Genomic DNA, 13,661 nt, shown 5'->3' with positions numbered 1-13,661 from the left:
TGTCCATGGGATTTCCCAGGCAAGAATACCGGAGTGGGCTGCCATTTCCTTCTCCAGAGATCTTACCAACCCAGGGATCCAACTCACATTTCCTGCATTCTTTACCACTGGAGCCACCAGGGAATCCCATTCCTTGTATTACTCCATTTTAGATAAGGGAATTGAGGCATCTGCAGCTTTTGGTATCTGAGAGGGATCCTGGAACAAATCCCCCAAAGGTAAGGAAGGACAAGCGTGTTAGCTGTTTCATTACTTTACTGGCCCAGGAGGAACTGTCTCGCCTAGATTGTGGAGGAAGTTCGCAGCAGAGCCTGGGAAGCTGGACTTCTAGTCTAATGTTCTTTGCACAACAACAGGATGAGGTGCAAGCTGTGGGAGGCTTGGACTGGGGGCTCCTTAGATTAATAAGTTTTCTAGTGGTTTCTTGTTTATTCAACTGTAGAATAAACTCCCGGGTGGCTAGGAGACTTCGAATTTTTTTTTTCTTTATACAACCTAGGACAGTAGGTGCTCAGCAAACAATTGTTACTGTTCCTTGATATCCAAGCATCTTCAGTTCAGTTCAGTTCAGTCGCTCAGTCATGTCCGACTCTTAGCGACCCCATGAACCACAGCACGCCAGGCCTCCCTGTCCATCACCAACTCCCGGAGTTCACTCAAACTCATGTCCATCCAGCCACCTCATTCTCTGTCGTCCCCATCTCCTCCTACCCCTAATCGCTCCCAGCATCAGAGTCTTTTCCAGTGAGTCAACTCGTCGCATGAGGTGGCCAAAGTATTGGAGTTTCAGCTTTAGCATCAGTCCTTCCAATGAACACCCAGGATTGATCTCCTCTAGAATGGACTGGTTGGATCTCCTTGCAGTCCAAGGGACTCTCAAGAGTCTTCTCCAGCACCACAGTTCAAAAGCATCAATTCTTCAGTGATCAGCTTTCTTCACAGTCCAACTCTCACATCCATACATGACCACGGGAAAAAACATAGCCTTGACTAGACGGACCTTGGTGGCAAAGTAATGTCTCTGCTTTTTAATATGCTATCTAGGCTGGTCATAACTTTCCTTTCAAGGAGTAAGCGTCTTTTAATTTCATGGCTGCAATCAGCATCCACAGTGATTTTGGAGACCAGAAAAATAAAGTCTGACATGGTTTCCACTGTTTCCCCATCTATTTCCCATGAAGTGATGGGGCCAGATGCCATGATCTTAGTTTTCTGAATGTTGAGCTTCAAGCCAACTATTTCACTCTCCTCTTTCACTTTCATCAAGAGGCCTTTGAGTTCCTCTTCACTTTCTGCTATAAGGGTGGTGTCATCTGCATATCTGAGGTTATTGATATTTCTCCCGGCAATCTTGATTCCAGCTTGTGCTTCTTCCAGCCCAGCGTTCCTCATGATGTACTCTGCATATAAGTTAAATAAGCAAGGTGACAATATACAACCCTGACGTACTCCTTTTCCTATTTGGAACCAGTCTGTTGTTCCATGTCCAGTTCTAACTGTTGCTTCCTGACCTGCATACAGGTTTCTCAAGAGGCAGGTCAGGTGGTCTGGGATTCCCATCTCTTTCAGAATGTTCCACAGTTTATTGTGATCCACACAGTCAAAGGCTTTGGCATAGTCAATGAAGCAGAAATAGATGTTTTTCTGAAACTCTCTTGCTTTTTTGATGATCCAGCAGATGTTGGCAATTTGATCTCTGGTGCCTCTGCCTTTTCTAAAACCTGCTTGAACATCTGGAAGTTCACGATTCACATATTCCTGAAGCCTAGCTTGGAGAATTTTGAGCATGACTTTACTTAGCAGATGTGTTTCCCATGAGACTGTGCAGTCATCAAAGTCTTTCCTTCCCATGCACACACACAATCTGCTAACTGGGAACATGCTCTAACTAAAGATTCTTGCCAAGGGCAGTGACAAAAATCAGTGGTGTTCAGCCTAAGGGATGGTTGCCCCACCTTCAAGGATGCCCCAGGGATGCAGGAAGCTAGGTGTGGCAGGAGCAAGTTCCAGGCTGGTTACTTGCCAGCAATGACCTTGGGCAAGAGGGTTTCTCCTCTTTGAATTCCCTGTTTTCTTTCTGTAACACTGAGGGGGCTCGGAAGAGGTCAGGATGATAACACAGAGGTTAGCTCTGAACCCATCTAGCAAAGACCTTGTCTCCCCACTTGCATATGACCCTGTTTTGTTTTATTCACGCTACTTGGCACATTGCCTCCGATCTTGTTTATTTATTCACTCACTCGTTTATTTGCCTGTCTTCCTCACTAAAATGGAAACTTCATGAGCAGAGGAGGCTTGTCTGTTTTATTTTCGGCAGTAACCCCAGGGCCTAGCATATACCTCCAGTGGAACCGCTGAATAATATATTACATGAATGAAGTCTCAGAGCCTGGCTTCAAATCCTAATTGCACCAGTGTGACCCTGAGCAAGCCACTTAAACCATTTCAGTTTTCTCAGTTGAAAAATATGGATTGGTAATAGTGACTCTCCTGTAAGACTATGAGGTTCAAAACAGAAATACTAGGAAGCATTAAGCATATTGGCTGGCGTCAGGTGTACTGATAGTAGAAAGATGCAGCGGGACCGTCAGGCACCGATCTAAATGCTTTACATGAGTGAGTGTGTGTGCGCTAAATTGCCTCAGTCGTGTCCGACTCTTTGCGACCCAAAGCGCTGTGTTGCCCGCCAGGTTCCTCTGTCCATGGGATTCTCCAGGCAAGAATACTAGAGTGGGTTGCATGCCCTCCTCCAGGGGAACTTCCCGACTCAGGGGTTGAACCTGTGTCTCTTTTGTCTCCTGCATTGGCAGGCAGATTCTTTACCACTAGCGCCACCTGGGAAGCGCTTTGCATACGTTAACTATATTCATCTTCTCTATGTCCTACGAAATAGGTACTGGTTATTAGACCATTTTAAAGATGAGCAAACTGGGGCACAGGCGTTAAGTTATATGCACTCAAGACAGGTTAGCATTTTTTTTTTTAATGCAAAAGATTCCTTCCCAGCTCCCCTGGGATGACCCCTCAGAAGAATCAGAGGGCGCGCCGGGCCACCTTCCGGCCCAGCTGAGGCCGCCCAGGACAAAAAAGGGTTACTGGGACCGCGCACACGTTCTCAGCAGGCGATCCGCGGGCCCCCGCGCCCGGCTCACAATGCAGAGGGGCGGGGCGCGTGGGCGCTTCATCGCCTCCCATTGGCGCACACGCCCCTTCCTGTCACTGCGGAGCCCGGCACCGCCCCCTAGCACCGCCCGCCTCCCGGGCGCCGCCGGAGTGGACGGTTCCGGACGCATGCTAATGAAGGGGCGGCCGCCGCAGCCCATTGGCCGGCCGCGGAGTGTCGGTGAAGTCAGCGCCGAGTCCCAGAAAAACAGATCGGGGCCAACTGCAGCGTGTAGTGCGAGCGGGGCAGGACGCGCGCCGCCGGCCCGCCAGCCAAGGAGACCCGCAAGGTAAGCCCGCGCCAGCCGCCCCTCGGCCAGCGCTTGCTTGGTCGCCAGCACCGGCGCCGGGGGCGTGCGCCAGCCCGGCCCCCCTCGGGCGGCGCCTTTGTTTCACGCTCGGAGGAGGTGCGTTTAAAGGGCCAGCTGTTGGAAGGACTTGGGGGACCCCCTCCCCCCAGAGCATCCCCCGTGGTCGCGGGGAAAACCGTGGCCCCCCTCGGTCAAGCCCTCCTTCCTGCCTGCTTGGTGGATCCTCAGTTTTTGAGGGAAAGTTTCCCAGTGTGCCGGGGTTTGGGATATTCCAGATTTTTTTTTTTTTTGGTGGGTGGGGGTACGTGCGATCATGGCCTCTGCAAGGAGGAGAACGTCCGCCTGCTTCAGGCTGGCTGCAATATGGGTGGGTGGAGGAGACATCAAAGCCCGAGTGGGTTTACGCTGTAAAGTGAAACTACCGAGGAGGGGCTCCTCTGCAGCAGCCAGAGGAAGAAGGAGGGAGCGAGCGGCAGGATGGAGGCTTCTCAGGTGTGTTCATTCATTAGCATCTCTCTGGAGGAGAGGGCAGCGGGAGGAGAGCAAGGACTATAGGCCTGGCCTAGGACCCGCCAGAATGAGCGGGTACGTGTGTGTGTGTCCGGGGACGCCTTGCCTGCTCATCCGGCCATGCTTCTTCATCCTTCATCCCTCAGAGTGACTGGCAGCTTCTTGCTAGCCAGCTCCTCACCGAGATGAACAGAAAGCGACTCCTTTCTCCGGATTCCCCGGGCATCCCCGGCTGTCCTCTGGCTGCTTTCCGAGGTGGCTTCCTTGATAAGCGCTAGCGCCATTCAAGATAGAGGGGGAAACAAGCTTGAAATCATTACGTTTTTTTTTTTTTTTTCCACGAGGGAATGTGCAGTTGAATTCTGCATCCCGGTGCATCCGCTGTCTTAAGATGGCTTTGAAATTCACCAGTGCATGCTTTCCTCAGGCAGACAGAATTTATTACGCTATTACATTGCTACATAAAAGCAGAAAGGATCCCACTGAGTGTAGCTCGTTTTATCCAGACCCTGGATTTTCCCAGCATGTTCTGGCTGAGCCTTTGGATTTTTTGTTGTAAACTGAGCGCTGGGATGCCCCTCTTGTCACAGGGCCGACCTGCCGAAATTGCCCGAATTGATTTCACCATCAATAGGAGGGAGGTTCATTCAGAGACAGCATGGAGCCTATCTAGCTTGTCAGGCCTCTGACATCACCCCTCCCCGCCCCCGCCACGGATGCCCTTTTTCTTTCCTAAGTGAAGGCCAGGGAAGGCTTGTCTATCTCCAAGCCCCTTCTTGGGTTTTGAACTCTAGATTAAATTTTGTGTTTTTGATTGGAAAGGTGGCTTGGTGGTGGTGGAAGAGAAGGGGGTGGAGCAGCCTCAGTGACAGAAAACACATGCTGAACGTTTGGGGTCTCCAGATCTCCAGACCTTAGAGACGTAGGTGAGGTTAACGGCTGTCTGTGGAGCCAGAGGGGTGTGTGTGTGTGTGTGTGTGTGTGTGTGTCTGTGTCTGTCTGTCTGTTGGCTGTGAGGGAGGGAGGGGTGGAGGAGGAGGATATTGCCAGCAATTTTCTGCCCCACCCTCTTGATGCTGCCTTAAATAGCTCCTTGCCATCAGAGCTCTGATGTTTCAGGCTCTTGGTGGGAGGGGAGGGCTGGGGAGGTACCTCTGTTGGTACCTCTGTCCTGGGCACTGTTAGAGTGGATGGTTAGGAAAGGGTTAGTTCTTCAGGGGTTGCAGAGAGCTCAGTTCTCTGCTGGAGGGCGCTGAGTGGCACTATCTCTGGTGCAGGGTATTAGCAGCTGAAAAGAGATGCTTTCTACCCCTAGGGTGAAGAGCTGGGAGGGTATTATCACCGTCTGTTACACACCCACCCTCAGTTGGACCTTTCCTGCTGTCACCTCCTGCTTTCTTTTATTCTAGTTGGAGAGTTTCTATGAACTTTTTTGAAGGTACTTGGTTTGTTGGAAGGTGAGGTAGGAGTTATCAGAAAGCAGATGCTTCTTAGTGTCAGAACAAAGAACTGTACGGGTCTCCACTTCCCACTTCTCCAAAATAGAGTTCCATATAGATAGCAGAGTCTGGGGTTTTCTCTGCAGAGAATGAATGGGCAGGGTTCAGGGAAGAAAGCTTGTTAGGCAGTATTAGTAATCATCTGGCCATCCAAACTTAGCTCTGGTCTGCTTCCCTGGACTTGGAAATAGATTTGTTGTAGAGAGAACTCACTGGTAATTTGGGGTTTAATCTGTCTCTTTGAAAAAGGAAACGGATGGTCTCAAAAAGCTTTGGTGAAAGTCTTCTGGGCCAGAAGCAGGACCTCTGGCTTTGATCCAGTCATGGATCTGCGCTGGGCTTTGGGTTTGTGGCTTCTGCTCTCTGGGCCTCTGCCCTTGTTGGGAAAGTGGAGGGTTTAGGAGTAGATTATTTTCCAGGGTTCCTGACACATAACTGTTCTTAGATTCACAAGACAGTTTTCAATGGCATTTCTGGATTCTTTTCTGTTTGCTAAGCTGATGTTAAATTCACAGTATTGCTCGATGGCATGAAAGAAACATTCCAGGACTCAGACTTCTGTTGGATATTCAGATTCATCTGTTCCTTGATTAGTGTGATTGGGGGAGGCTTTGCTGTATTTAAGTAATTTAGAGCTTAAACAGCTCTGAGTGAGGTACAGACCCTCAGTGTGGGGGGTTGGTTGGGGACACTAGCTGGGGTGACAGAATGCTGAGGAAAGGGAATTTCTATAATTCATTCTTTCTCCCTGTGTATGTTTAATTCACTGCTTTATTTATGGTTATACAGGTGGGTGTTTGAATATTTAGGACCTGAGAGTTAGACAAGACCTGTGTGGTTGCCAGGATCGTCCCCCTCACTGGGAAATTTGAGGGGTTGGGTGGCTTGGCTGTTTGTTCAAGGTCAAACAGCTAGCAAGATACAGAGCTGGGCAGAAACTCAGGTGGATTGACTCTAGGTTTTGTGTTCTAGATATACCTCCTATGCCCCCTCTTCCTCTGAGAGCGATGATATTAAGACAGGGTAGAGAAGAGCAAGGAGGGATTGGGGCAGAAGGGAGAGGTTGGGAAAATAGACCAGGTAGGAGGTTGGGGGCTGGTCAGGTAAGGAAGGGGAAAACATAGACACCTGACTTGGAGGGAAAAGAGATGGAGCTGGAAGGGGGAGGCTCTATCAGCTGTGAAATAGCAGATTTCTGCAGCCCTTAGAGTGAAGTAAGGGATTGCTTTAGACAGTCGTTGGAGAGGATGGACAGAGAGTCCAGGCAGGGCTGAGACTGACTTGGGAGTCAGTCCCCTGGGATCTTTCTGTTGACCCTCAGCTTGCAGTGTTTGGTTTCAGAGCCAACTCAGGCCTTTGAAGCCAGTGGGGCAGGCAGAACTTGAACATGTGGAAAGTCAAATGTGCTGGGAGTGATGCTGGAGAATGCTGAGGTGGGAACCCATTCTGCTGAAGTACCAGTTCTGGGTTTTTTGTTTTTTCCTTTTTAAATGCAAAACTAAAAAGTTTTCCATGGAATTTCTTTTCAATGCAAACAGCATTTTCTCCTGTCTCTCATTGGTGCTTTGTACATTTTCTGAGATGGTGATTTGTGTAAGAGTGTTTCACGTACTCCCTTTGTAGAGGAGATACTTGGAGGTAAATGATTTGCTTGACTGTGTCTCGTCTGAAGGGAGCTTCTGGACCTTGACCTGAGCTAAGCCTCAGAATGTTTAAATGAGCAATTAAAGAGCTGTGAACAGTGGTTAGCCAGATTAGTGACCATTCGAAGGCAAGGATAAAAGGTGATAATACTTTGAAGTCTATAGCCCAAGCCAGCCCTGGCATATGCAGTGTCATTTATTTTGGCCTAGGAAGTATCTCTGTGAATTCTTTAGTTGTTCCTTCTTTTTGTGTGTGGTTACTCATGTCTGTCTGTCCCTGTGTCTTGCTGTCTTCCTGACCTTTTTCTCCCATACCCCTCTCTATCCATTTCTTTTTCTCTCCTCCTATTGTATCTTTTTCTTTGATCTCCTCACCCATCTTTTATTTTCTGTCAATGACATAACTGTAATTGTAATATATTTAAGGTGTTATTAAAATCTTATCCTCTCTATTTGAAATCAGTTGAGCTCACTTTTTTTGAATGTGTGTATGTGTACACACGAAAAAACAAACCAAACAAACCAAACCTAATTAAATTGCTTTTTACTTCTGTGTGGTCTTCCATTGATATATATATATTTTTTTTCTTTCCCTCTCTGATCCTCTTCTGTGGTCAGTAGTGGGTCTTTACAGAAAAAAAAAAAAATCCCAGTTCACTGTCATGTGGATATTATTGTTTTTATAACAAAAACAGCTACAACAATAGAAAAAGTTTCCACCCTTGTTTGTGGACACAAGGGACACCTTCTCCCAAGAGATGTGCCCTATTTTTTGATTTCCTTCCATGGAAAGAGTGTCTGCAATGTATTCTCTAACAGAGGCCTGTGCTATAAAGGGTCGGACGTGCTGATGGTTGAGCTGGTGTTTTATCAGTGATCCTGGTAATCTTTAGAGGGGGGATGGAAGAAAGATAGGCAGGCTTATGACCAAGAGAAGATATGTAGGAAACATTCAGTGTAGTAGTTTTTTTTTGTTTCCCCAGGCAGAGCTAAGTTACCCAGCAATAGCAGGACTCAGACCACTTTGGAAAAGAATGAGATGCCTCTCAACTTTCCCATTCATGTTGGGACCCAACACAGGGAGGGTAGGCAGCCATTGAGAGGTTGCTGGTGTGAAGTCCCAGGTGCTCTGATGGATGCATGCGATGACACTTTAACCTTTCTTTTGATTCTTGTAATAATTATAGAGATGGTTGAATCTTGATGCTCAGCAGTCAGCAGATAGCTTAGTGTCTACAGTGGGCCTCTCAAACAAGAAGTCATCAATTTTTATGTTAAAAATTCACATGAGTTTTGTCTTCTGTAATACATCTGTGCTGGTTTTAGTGTAAAAGCATTTAAAACACTTTACTGTTGGGTACAATTGATGTTCCAGGAAAACGTGTTTGGGGTCTTCTCTTGTCCATACCAGCCCTAAATATGCACAGCAAGTCCCAGACCCCAGTCAGAGAAGCCAGCAGTGGGGCAGGTGTCACACCTGTGGTATTGGGAACTGTCCACCCAGCCTTTCCTGCTGACTCTGCGAGACCCACTGATATGCCATCATTCAGAACTGTTTCATGTTCCCCCTGGTCTTTGATCCCTCTCCAGAAGGCCTGTTTCTCCTTTGCCTGGTGAACGCCTACTCCTTTCAGATGTCCTCACATCTCAAAGAGGTGCTTTCTTCCCGTGTTTGCCTATCAGCAGTAGCCAGGGCCCTGTTTTCTCTACTGGATTATGAGCTCTGGCAAGAGAGAATTTGTATTTCAGCTCTTTTAAAATTAAAATTTAATTTGTATCAAAGTCATATATGTGACTTTAAAAGTCAAATAACACTGCAAGGCTTAAGAAGAAGGCTGTGTCACTCCTCATCCTAATGATCCACTCCCCAGGGCTAGTCATGGAACATGATTTTCTGTTGCTGCAGGAACAAATTACCACCAACGTAGTGGCTTTAAAGCAACACAAATTTAAATTACAGCTCTCTGTCTTAGAAGTCCGAAAAGGATCTCACTGGTTGAAAGTCAAGATGGTGCCAGGACTGCATTCTCTTCCTTGCGTCTTCCACTTTCTGGAGGCCGCCTGCATTCCTTGGCTCATGGCCCCCTTTCAACATCTTCAAAGCCATCAATGGCCAGTTGAGTACTGCCATCCATCACTGACCTTTTAACATAGTCACATCTTCCTGACTGCCTTCCCCTTCCCTTTTCCACTTTTAAGGACCCTGTGGTTACCTTGGGCTCACCTGGATAATCTAGAATAATCTCCCTGTTTGAAGCTCATTTGATTAGCAGCCTTACTTCCACTTGCTACCTTAATTCCCTTTTGCCATGTATTGATACCATGTTTGTGGGTTCGGGATTAGGATATGGGCATCTTCCATGTTACAGGATGCTCGGGGCTGATATGCGGGGATGACCCAGAGGGAGGATAAGGGGAGGAGGGAGGTGGGAGGGGGGTTCGGGAGGGGGAACTCATGTACACCCGGGGCGGATTCATGTCAATGTATGGCAAAACCAACCAATATAATATTGTAAAATAATTAGCCTCCAATAAAAAAAAAAATTCTAAAAAAAAAAAAAGGATATGGGCATCTTCATCTTGGAGGGGCCATTACTTTGCCTACCATAGTCACTTCCAGGCCTTTTAGCTGTTTCTGCTGATAGTACTATTGTCCTGCTGTGGATTAGAGGAGCCCTTATTCCTCTCTTCTCTCCACATGCTTGGTCTCCTTCATGTCCTCCAAGTGTGGTCTATCACAGTTTTTTGTTACACTGATAGTCAATACTTATATTATTTTGACTGTAAATAGAGTTCCTGGCTGAGCCTTATAGTTGTACTGTAATGAAATTTTTTGTACATTTTTTTGAGTTAATAATTGCTTTTTTCCTATTTATTTAGTTTCCTTTGTGGTTATTACTGATTCCCAGAGTTTCTGAGAGGCTTTTGAAAACCTCTCTGTTTTATACACATGTTCCTTTTTCTTTTACTGCAGTCTTTTTTCCCTTGGAGGTCTCACTCCCAGAGGCCTCAGTTCCTCCCCTTTATTCCAATCAACTGACTTCTAGGCCTAGGGCATGACTCGTCCTGGGGATTCCCTTACTTTACTCTGGTTGGAGCCTCCGTTTCCTGTTTCTTGATTTATTCCTCAGGAGTTTCTGAGAGAGGGTCTGTACAAGTCAGTCACCTCAAACTTGCTTGTCTGAACTGTTCTTATTCTGCATTCACATTTGATTGGTGGTTTGATTTGTTTAGAATTCTGGTTGAAAACCCCCTGAGAATTTTGAAGGCATGACTCCACTGTCTCCCAGGTTCCAATATTAATGTCAAAATTTGGATGCTATTTTGATTCTTGATCATTTATGGATAACCGTTTTGTTTATTTTTTGCTGAAAGTTTTAAGATCCTTTTCCTTTCTCTGTATTTGGATTATTCTTGCTTTGAAAATTATTATGCTGGGTCCTTGTTGTGTTCTTTTGATCTGAAGACTCACACTGTTCATTTTGGGGACATTTTCTTATATTTTTCTCTGTTAATTTCCTTTTGTCCTTTTTCGTGTTTTGTCTTTGGAACTCCCATTACTGAGATGTTGGACATCCTGGGTAGAGTTTGTAACTTTAAAATCTTTTATTGTTTTCCATTTTGCTTTTGTTTTACTGCTTGAGAGACATCTTCAGCTTTATCTTTAATAATCCTTTTGGATTTTTAATTTATACTTTCATGGTTTTGCTTGAAACATTTTTGCACATTTTACTTTCTACAATTTCCTAGTTCTCTGAAGACCCATTTTTCTTTTTTTTTTCCCTAAATAGCATCTTGTTCTTGCTTCATCAGTTCAGTTCAGTTCTGTCGCTCAGTCGTGTCCAACTCTCCGCGACCCCATGAATCACAGCACGCCAGGCCTCTCTGTCCATCACCAACTCCTGGAGTTCACTCAAACACATGTCCACAGAGTCGGTGATGCCATCCAGCCATCTCATTCTCTGTCGTCCCCTTCTCCTCCCGCCCCCAACCTTTCCCAGCATCAGAGTCTTTTCCAGTGAGTCAACTCGTCGCATCTTGCTTCATCGGTGCAGTGAATTCACTTATATATGTTGTGTTTTGTTTTTGCTATTTTTCTGTGTCTCCTGTGTTGTCTTTGTTTCTGTCAGGTCCCTTTTTCTGCTTATTTTGGTTACTATATTCCCCACTGGAACCATCTTTCCATGCATGCTGATCCCTGACGGTTTATATTTTAAGAGCGGACACCAAGATGCTGATTGGGGATCTGTGGGACAAGGAAGGGGCTTGTGAACCTCATTGTAGGGTCATTCAGTAGCGAGCCTCCCGTTTTTCACTGGAGACACCTAGATATTGCTGTCTGTAGATCTTTTCTTGGGGAATGTTGGATGTTCCTGGAAAGGAGTGTGCCTCTCCAGGAGGAGGGTGTAACAGGCTGTGTGTTGTTCTTTCTAGGAGCCTTGATGGGGAAGCAAGCAGGGTACCCTGGTTGGTAATGCAGGCTTTCACTCTGTCCGTCTGTTTTCTGAAAGTTGCTCCCCGCTTTCCCTACCTCCCTCAGCTGTAGCTCTCCCTCAGCTGTGTCTGAATCTGAATCAGAGAGTCTGGTGTAATTTGCCTAAACTGTGATCCCCCACGTCCTGCTGGCCCAGGGAGGGAGGTCGCCAGACTGAGCAGATTGAAGGAGCGACCCTGGAGTCTGATTGCTCCCTGCGCCAACTTTCAGCAGGCTGCCCTCTTCCTAGTCCCTTCCCCTTCTCCCCTCACAGTCCTTGGTGCCCCCCTCCCTTCCGGAGCCTTCTCCTGTTTTTGTGGCCTAAGCACCATTTGTTCAGTGGTTTTCTACCCTGCTTGTACTCAGCAGAGCAGATGAAGCAGAAACCTGAATCAGAGACTGCCTGGCAATTGGCTCTCTGTCTTTCAGATTTCTGTTAACACGTCTCGTCAGCCATTGTCTCCTTTCCATTAAAAAGCAGATTCCTCTGCTGTCCTTTTCGTGGGGTTCTGGAAGAGAGCAGAGATAAATGTGGGTGTTCTGATCTGACTAGGAGTTTGTTTCATCTCTTTATCCAAGCCTCTAAGCAGGCACCTGATACATAGTATATTCCCAAGAAATGTTAGATGATTGGACGCATGTTTCTAAGATGGTATGCACACAGTAACTCCTCAGATTTCAAGAGTCCCCAACATACCATGGTACAAAAATGTATCCATTATTTATCCTGAGATGGATGTGATAACAAGCAGCAGGCAGATCCTGCCTTCATCCCCATGAGGGATCAGGTAAGAAGCACCGTGAGATGGATTATGGACTGCTGGGTGGGTGAGTGACGAGGCCCACCTGTCACTTCCAGCCCCATCACTGCCACTAACTACCTGGGTCGCCTTGAGCAGTCACTTAACCTGTCTGGATTGTGGTTTCCTCAGCCTTCAATTGAGCTGTGGGTCAAAATTTGATTCAGGTCACTGCCCCGAGTGCCTGCTGTGCGTGAGCCACGGTGCAGGGCCCCTCCGGGTATCTCTTTAGTTCGGTATTTTGTACATGTGTCTGTTACAGTGTGTGTCACACAGAATTGATCGTGTTTGGTTTGTATGTCTTTCTCCTGATCTAGTTCAGTGACCTGCATGGGGTAAGTAGTCTGCACATTTCACTTCTTACTCTTCCTGGATGTGGGCTCTTGGTGAGGGCTGCATGGAGCTGTATTAGTATCTCCTGTGTCTGCTATAGCTCTCAGCTCATAGGAGATGTATGCAAACTTAGATTTTCCACTTAGAAAGAGTACATCAAGGAGATATGAAAATGTGAGTTGCTCTGCCAGGATCCCCAAACCTTGTTTGCAGAACGAGGCCTCACTGGTTGAGAGTTTAGCTGTATACGCCCTGGCTTGCTCATGGAGAGGGGGGATGTGAATGCATTAAGTCAGCGCAGACAGCAGTCCTGGGCCATAGCCCTGACAGTAGGGGATTGTTCCCCCAAACAGATCTCAGTCATGTAGTTGTTTAACTAGCCTCACAATGAACTAAGATTTGTACTCATACTAATTAAGAAAATGAATTAGAGGTATTATACTGTATTTATAGTGTTTAAAAATGGTTAAGTGCTGTCTCATAACTTATTTTGGTTTGCCCAGACCTGTGAGCTGAAGGGCCAGGATGAGTAAGTGGAAATTTCAGGGAGATAGATCTATTTCTGTTGAACCTTTAGAAGACTTGCCTCTGTACTTTTTCATCTTGAGAGCCTCTCCCTCCTGATCTGCTTTGGGAGGCCTGAGCTCCTGGTCACGCTGAGGCTAGATGTCCAGTGGGCAGGGAACTTGAACAATCGATGCTTGTGTGGCAATGAAGTTATTGCACCTGAAAAGCCCTTTGCTTTTGATTTGTTCAACAAATAGTTACTGAGCTCCAGCCACAGCCAGTGCTAGGGTCTGTGCTGGTCTCTGTGACTATAGCAGTGACCAAAGAGAAATGGCACCCGGTATCCTAGAATTTAGAGACTAGAGTTGAACTTTCCAATATGGTAGCCACTAGCCACATGGGACTGGCCAAGTTGAAATTAA

The 13,661-nt window shown here is 46.7% G+C and overlaps 1 protein-coding gene across 8 annotated transcripts in view; it reads left to right on the top strand.

Annotated features, from left to right (window-relative positions):
- The first annotated feature begins 3,336 nt into the window (after positions 1–3,336).
- Positions 3,337–13,661, top strand: part of SORBS1 (sorbin and SH3 domain containing 1) — a 231,392-nt gene continuing 221,067 nt past the window's right edge. For 2 of the 8 annotated variants that reach the window (XM_088842160.1, XM_088842157.1), the window contains exon 1: positions 3,353–3,452. The gene's annotated coding sequence lies outside the window, so the exon portion shown is untranslated. Of the gene's footprint in view, positions 3,453–13,661 lie in introns of all 8 variants that reach the window. The other 6 variants (XM_088842159.1, XM_055425027.2, XM_055425034.2 and 3 more) reach the window with 4 other exon arrangements.

This window comes from Moschus berezovskii, chromosome 12, assembly GCF_049115385.1.
Source record: "Moschus berezovskii isolate FMDL1 chromosome 12, NW_MosBer_1.0, whole genome shotgun sequence".
Taxonomy (NCBI): Eukaryota; Metazoa; Chordata; class Mammalia; order Artiodactyla; family Moschidae; genus Moschus; species Moschus berezovskii.
The sequence above is the reverse complement of the archived record's forward strand: the minus strand, read 5'-3'. Positions and strand labels throughout refer to the sequence as shown.